We start from the raw sequence: 6,380 nt of genomic DNA on the forward strand, positions 1-6,380 counted from the left end.
AGAAACACACATATCCAGTCAATAAATTGGAATATTATTGAACCCCATTTATATAGAATATGTTTCACTTTATCACTAAGTTAAACGTGTTATATAGATTAAGTACACTCAGGCGGATGTCTGAAAATAGTTATTTGTTAATTTTGATGATTTATGCTTACAGTTATTGAAAACATGACATATAAAGAAACCAGACAAATAAAAAACATATTTTGAAAAACGTAATGAATGTCGAATGTCGTCTTAACTTGCTTTAAGTCCTGTGTGGGGGTCTTCTTTCCACTTCTCACAGTTTCCCACCAGAGGGAGCCAGGGAGCTGCTGCTCCACCGGATGGTGGACCTGCTGTGAAATCATATGCAAGTACAGAACCCAGACTCATTCATCAGACTCATCAACGAGAGCTTAAGGAGCTTAATGCCAGTTCTCTGGTGTCTGAGAGTTTGTCTTCAATTGTGCTCTGAGCCACTGGGTTCTGTACTTGCTGAGTTTTTTGATGACCTGTAGCTGACCTTTTGTGGTCTCAGCTGCTTCCTGGTTGATCTCCTTGTGCTGCCTTTGGTTTGGTTTCTCCTTGTGCCTCCAAGACTCTCTATAAAGATCTCTGGTTCAGTTCCCAGGACTGGCAAAGCCCTGCTCCTCTTCCTCCATTCCATTCTGTGTAACCTGTAAGCCCTCCAACAATCTCACCATCTAACAGATCATTCTGACATCCCTCTGCTCCCTGCTTCAGCATTTGCCCAGATATTCCCCATACAAAGATTCAAGCCCTGGATTCCACTCACCACTCCATGATGGACTCATCAGATCTACACTCAAATTTACATTCAACTTCCGGTTTCCAGTTTCTCACCATTTAGCTACTCTGCTTCCAGTGTTTCCACCTTCGCCTTCCCCTCCAGTATCATGGACAGATATTCATTGTATGTTCAATAAACTTTAACCCCCCCTCCCTCCCCTCCCCCTCCAAATTGCCTCCTCACAGCAAATTCTAAATGTTTTGGCGTTAGTAGATTTTGTGCAAAATCAGAGTTAATTTTACACTTACAGTCACATTCTGTTCATGTGTAGGGTGTATATTAGTTAAAATAAAGTGTTAGAGTGTTTCCGTATCAAATCTAGAGCTGTTAAAATAGAATCAATAACTCTTGACTCCTTAACTCTGAACTCCACCAGCGGCTCTAACACTGAAGGAGTTCATTCACAGATTCCCACGAAGCGAAGCGACAGCAGCCAAGTCATTTCAGGACTATTTACTTTCCACATGTCTGAGGTGTTTACCACGCTTGGTAAGTATATATTTTTTCTGATATAGTTTATTGGACCATTATTTTGAGTTGAGCTCAACCTGTATGATGGACGACATGTTTTTACGTTCGCCACACGGCTCGGTGTTAGTTAGCATTTTTAGCTTAGCATGCCGAATGTTAGCGGAGTCTAAGTGTTGGGGGGAATCAAACCGGTGAACATTCAGTCAAAATCCTGGTTAAGTTGAACAGATCCGTAATAATCTGGAGTATGTTGTTTCATGATGTTTAAAGTTTACATTAATATTGGGTCAGATTTATCAACCTTTCTGATCGATTTTTTTCCTGTGAAGAACTGTAAAAGTTGAGAGCATTATTCCCACTGTTTTAATGTTTTAATCCTTTTATTGCCTTTTTGTACATTAGAACCAGTCTGGTTGCGGATGAATCGCCAGTCATCAGCCTAACCTCCCCCTCCTGACCCCTACATGGATTCTTGGAAGATTCAAGCTCCAAAAATGATTATGTAAGTGTTAATATCTCTGAAACTCTACATTTCTGTAATGGAGGCTTGTTGTTAGAGTTGTAGTAAAAATGTATTTCTTTGCTCCATTCCTCATTGTTATATTTTTGTTTGTTATGATCCAGAGACCGACACTGACTGTCCTACTCAGAGACTGAAGACTATCCAATGCAGTAGAGGAGCATGTTGGTGTCTCTGACCAAACTTCACGAACAGCCCAACAACCTGAAGACAATCTGTTAGTGAGTGGACATCTCTCTGGTGGAGTCAGAGAGGAACTGTCTCTTATCAACAGAAACAGAAACTGGATAAGAAATGATGGATCTGAATATCAGGTTAGTCTGTTATGTACTGTACATATCCAGTCATCTACCTGTTAAAAGAAAACTTACTTTATCATTTTGCACGAACTGCATGCTTTACTTATTCCACCTTGTACTTTGAACAATTTCATGCATATGGAATTGAAGAAAAATGAATTAAGCATACTGCATTTTGTATTGCACAGCTGATATGTTAGACCGTTATGTGAATGTTTGGTTGTAACACCTAAGCTATGTGTAATAAGCACTATGTGAATGAAAGTGACATGTGAAACATGCACATCATTCCACGTTATAATATGTTTTGTAATTATAGTGCACGTTTTGAAATAAATGCATTTGAGAAAATCATTGCCTCTTTATTAAATGTTTATTTTACAAAGAATTTTTAAAAGTTCAAAACAATAAAATACCTATTTAATATTAATTACAAATAACTCTTATGAAGTTAAAAAAATACTAGTTAATATTAAGATCTAACACTGAATTGGTTTTAGTAAGTGTTAAATGATTAACTTCAGCAGATTTTATATTTGACACTTTATAAGAGTTAAGGTACTAACTCTCCAAAAAAAGTTAAATTAACACTTTCTGGTGTGGACCCATATAGACACTTCAAAAGTGTTGATATCAAGTCTGACAGAGTTAATCTGGGCCTCCTGGATGTTCTGCATAATAGGCAAAAGTATGCCCAAAACCACAACGGAACACTCAAGCCAATCTGACCTAGCAGACACTCTTGGGAGGGTTCTTTCAGAACAAAATTCCCTAATCCAGTCACATGAAGCTACACATCTTTCTGATCAACAAGCATCAGGTTTGGATCAGTTAACTCACCTTTTACAAAATCTCCAGCCATATCAACCTTCTCCACCACCAGTTCCTGCTCCAGACTCCCAGATTGTCTCTCTCCATTCATTGTTTCCGTCATGATGGTTCTAAGATTCCTATGTATAATTGGACTCCTCTCAGGCAAAGTCTTGGAGTGGGTCAAGCCCATTTCCATTCTCTTTTCAAGAATTTTGCTTGAATTTATACATTCAGTCAAGAATCAAATACTAACTCTGGACGGTAAGACGGGGGCATAGAACAGTCATGGACTTTGCTATTGATTTAAGAATTAAAGCTGCCACTTCTGGCGGGGAACTGTGCGCACACAATTCCCACATCTCTGCACCCACTGGTCTGTCTCCTTTTGAAGCATCTCTTGGTTATCAATTAATTTTTTTTCCTGCAGATGAAAAACAAATCTTTGTGACCTCAAATCCAAAGATTCCACAGAATGTTTTTTTTTTCCCCTCATTCAAAAATTTGGACAATTACCTACATTTTGACTTTTACCAAAAACATAACTTAAATCAGAAATGATCTCAGTTTAGGCATATACTAAGTGATGCTGAAGTTCTTGTAGCATTATAGTAGTTATGGTGTTATAGTAGTTATAGTAGTAGTTTTTCTTATAGTGAAATTACCTTCTACACTGTAACTACCACACTTGACCAGCACCAAGCAAATGATGAGTGCTTGCCTCAATTAGACAAATGTGCAAATATAGCTTTGTTTGTGAACATGCACCTTCTCATCAAAGTGTCTATGTAGTCCTGGAAAAAAATCAGCAATCCTCAGACATTCCCCATTGTTACTCCTCCTGAACCTGGGATATTAAATATCATTTGTTCTTAACATGTTTATGATTAAACTGACGAATGGAAATAAATGTTTTGGATACCTATTTTCACTTTTTTGGGAGTTCTCTTGTGGCTTAGATGAAGAAAACGAGTCTCTTTAAATTTGTGGTTTCTGATGAGTATTATGCTCACCACTAATTCCCAGAGGACTCACAATAACAAGCTGCCAACTAAATTAGACTCTGGTGGTTTATGATTGCAGCTCATAACCATCTTTCAGATGTAGTAAACCAATTACACCAGCCAGTAAGAACTTATATTTCTCTGTAAGATGTAGCTTGATCTGTATTTTCTACAGAGCCATAGGGGCTCAAAAAAAAACAACAAAAAAAATAAAAATAGGCCCTTACCTTTAGGAAACCACAAGCTCAGTTATCAGCACATTTACTCATGGTAGCAAAACAATGCTATAAATTTAAAATGGTATCAATATGCTTTAGACACCAAGACTACTGAAATAATGGATGTGATATGAAGGTAAACTACTGTATCTCTATGCATCACAGTCATAAAGAGAAGCAGATCAAACATTTACTTTTACTGATAAAGTGATGTGACAAAAAACATATTTTTTCCTCTTCTTTTTTTATGAAGTCAGTTAGTCCTGCTTAAGAGGACACTCCCTTCAGTGTATTGTCTACTTTTGAGATGTTGAATGTAGGTGATGTGTGGGAAGTTACTCCTCCTTCAAGTCTTTAAAACTAAACTTCACTGAGTCTAGCTGTGAGATGATGCTTGTAGTCACTGAAGTCAAAAATGGATAGCTGCTCTCATAAATTCCAAAGTAACTGGCCTCATGAGAAAATTAAATCTGACACTGTTCCATCATTCTACACACTCATCCCCAGTGGGGCCACATTGGGAGCTGGTGCCTATTTCCAGCGGTCAGCAAGGAAGTGTGGGGTCACTCTGGACAGATCACCAGGACAACACAGAGACAGACAGGACAGACAATCATGCGCACACACAAACTCTAACACCTAAGGAGAATTTAGAGAGACCAATAAACCTGACAGTCATGTTTTGGACTGTAGGAGGAAGCCAGACTACCTGGAGAGAACCCACACAAGCAGGGAGAACATGACTCCACGCAGAAAGACCCCAGGCCGGGATTCAAACCAGAACTTTCTTGCTGTAACAGTGCTAATCAAATTATGCCACTCTGAAGCTCTTTTGTGAACACATTCTCATGAAATAAAAAAAAATTATGTTGAAACTCAGGTTGACTCCACCTATAAAGGTCAAGACAATACAGTATGTAGGGAGAAATACAGTGTCAGAAGGCAACAGAGCACTTTTGTGCTCTTGATATGTTCAGATACTTTGATAACAACAGAGACCATATCTACAAATTTCAATTAGAATCCATAATTAATTGGGATTCTTTTTGGGGGGCTCCTCCTCCTTTGTGCTGGGCAGTTCTGGGGGTGGGTGCCTGGCCACTGACCTCTACCGGGGATGGAGTGGGAGACATAATTAATAATCTATCAATGCAACCTGCTTAGTTTGATGACAGATGAAATCTTGATGTAATGCAATCAATAATAATAATACATTTTATTTGTAGGCGCCTTTCTGGACACCCAAGGTCACCTTGACATAAAAACAAGCAAATTATAAAATACATACCGGTAATAAAAAACATAAAAACACAAACAAGATTTATAAGACAAACAAGATTTATAAGACAGTACAAATATAATTAAAGGCTATATGCTAGTTCAAACAAATGGGTTTTGAGTTTGGACTTAAAATATTGGAGAGACTCGATGTTCCGGAGATCAGGTGGGAGTGAGTTCCAGAGTTTGGGAGCAGAGCGGCTGAATGCTCTGCTCCCCATAGTGACAAGACGAGCAGGGGAGACGGTGAGATGGACAGAAGAAGAGGATCTGAGGGAACGGGTGGGTGTAGCAATGTGAAGGAGGTCCGAGAGATATGAAGGTGTGAGGTTGTGAACTACTTTAAAAGTTAGAAGAAGTATTTTATAGTTGATGCGATATGTGATTGGAAGCCAATGGAGCTGTTGTAAAATAGGTGTGATGTGATGAATTTAAGGGGTCTGTGTAATGATACGAGCAGCTGAATTTTGAACCAATTGTAATTTATACAGAGTTTTCTGTGGCAGACCAAAAAGTAGAGAATTACAATAGTCTAAACGAGATGTGACCAAACTGTGGACCACAACAGCAGTGGAGTGCAGAGTGAGAGAAGGACGGAGACGGCGAATATTTCGGAGATGAAAATAAACTGACCAAGTGATATTATTGACCTGGGAGGCAAAAGAGAGGGTGCTATCGAGGATGACCCCCAGACTCTTATCCTGAGAGGAGGGAAAAATGGAGGAGTTATCAACTGAAATGGAGAAATTATCAAGTTTACTTAGTATTGAATTAGTACCTATTAAGAGAAGTTCAGTTTTACTGGAATTTAATTTGAGGAAGTTAACAGTAAACCATTTTTTTATTTCAAGAAGACAGTCAGTGAGGGAGGAAAATGGAAGCATGGAATTAGGTTTGGTTGAAACATAGAGTTGGGTGTCATCCACGTAGCAGTGAAACTGGATGTTATGTTTGCGAAAAATATTACCAAGGGGGAGAAGG

The 6,380-nt window shown here is 38.6% G+C and overlaps 1 long non-coding RNA gene across 1 annotated transcript; it reads left to right on the forward strand.

Moving 5' to 3' along the window:
• The first annotated feature begins 1,017 nt into the window (after window positions 1-1,017).
• On the forward strand, window positions 1,018-2,426 carry LOC145551859 (uncharacterized). Its single transcript, XR_014087718.1, has 3 exons — window positions 1,018-1,288; window positions 1,673-1,772; window positions 1,895-2,426. It is a non-coding gene; the product is annotated as an uncharacterized LOC145551859 (long non-coding RNA).
• The last annotated feature ends 3,954 nt before the right edge of the window (window positions 2,427-6,380 follow it).

The sequence above is a fragment of the Poecilia reticulata genome, chromosome 6, assembly GCF_904066995.2.
Source record: "Poecilia reticulata chromosome 6, P_reticulata-male-v2, whole genome shotgun sequence".
Lineage (NCBI taxonomy): Eukaryota > Metazoa > Chordata > Actinopteri > Cyprinodontiformes > Poeciliidae > Poecilia > Poecilia reticulata.